Source organism: Lepisma saccharinum, chromosome 4 (assembly GCF_977018435.1).
Source record: "Lepisma saccharinum chromosome 4, izLepSacc3.1, whole genome shotgun sequence".
Classification (NCBI taxonomy): domain Eukaryota; kingdom Metazoa; phylum Arthropoda; class Insecta; order Zygentoma; family Lepismatidae; genus Lepisma; species Lepisma saccharinum.
In genome coordinates this window covers 53,135,283-53,136,702 of record NC_139232.1, presented here as the reverse complement: position 1 = coordinate 53,136,702, position 1,420 = coordinate 53,135,283, and positions in this window count along the sequence as shown.

Here is a 1,420-nt window from a genome sequence, read left to right as displayed (position 1 = left end):
GTCAATGGGCCCTCAGTATAATCTACTACAACCTAATACTAATTTTTTCTTCATGTTCCGCGCCTTATTTATTGTGCTGACGATGAAAAAAGCTGGTACGAGTAAATGTATTTTTCTGTTTCAACGTCATCAAGTGGGGTTCAGTGTTGCCAACCTACCCCAAGAAAATTTCATTTTTACAGGCGAAGCTATCCTACAATTAGGAGTTGGCAATACTGACTAGTTGCTTCACAAACCTCTTGTTTTTTAAACATGATATTTCACAGGCGAGGCTAACCTACAAGTTACAAGTTGATGGCGTAATTTTTTATAAGATGATAAGTATGCAATAAGATGAAGAAGATGCTAACTGGCAATAGCGGTGTCAATGTTTCCAGCTCTCTACCCCCCTCTCACCGGGCCTCCTCCCCTATGGCGCAGTTGTAACCTTGTATTCAAGGGTTCGATACTCGCACAGGTGGTTCTTGAAACTGTAGGTCCAGCCCCGATTAGTTTTACTTACAGGGGGGGCTCTTGTAACGCCACGGGGGCGAAAAAAACATGCATACTTCTGTTTTTCCACATGTATGTATGTATGTAATGCGATTTGTGTGGGGGGCCAAAATTTTGAACTTACGGCTTAATTAATCTGCATGAATGCTTAATGTTTGATTTTTTTTATTTCTAGTTCGACATGAGATACACACAATTTTTATTTTTTTTGAAGTACAGTTAATATTACCTAGTTCGGGTTAAGCTGTAACATACAACTAGCGATCGACATGACCACCTGACACACAGACAGAGAGAGTGTGAGCAAATTCAAAATGTGATCTATCGTGAACTAAACTAACCTCACTCACCCACCCACATATAGTCTTACAGGTAACTCAAAAAGCAGAAAGTAGTACATAGCATGACAGGTCGATCTATTGTAAACTAAACTAACCTCACTCGCCCACTCACATATAGCCTTACAGGTGACTCAAAGGCAGAAAGGCAGCTATATTATTTGTAAGGGCCAACACACAAGATCTATTGCAAACTAAATTAACCTACGACATAAGCCATGGACACATCTTCCAGATAGGGTATAAGCAACTCACCTCTTGCAATTGTATAATGGGGAAAATTAACCTACAGCTGGCAACACTGTTTGAGTTGCTTTCGACGTGCCAAACTTATATTTTGCAAATAGGCTAAAGCTAATCTTCTACAGCTAGAAGCTTGAAACATATACCCTCGCAGATTATGCCAACTTACCTCATGTAAAAATATTACCTAGTATGGTTAAGCTGTGACATACAACTAACGATCGACACGACCACCTGACACACATACGGAGAGAGTGAGACAGCTTATACGCAATATATTCCTACACATGTACTGGGTTTAAAAGGTAACTTGCAACAACTATTTCACTCACCCCCTATCAAAATCT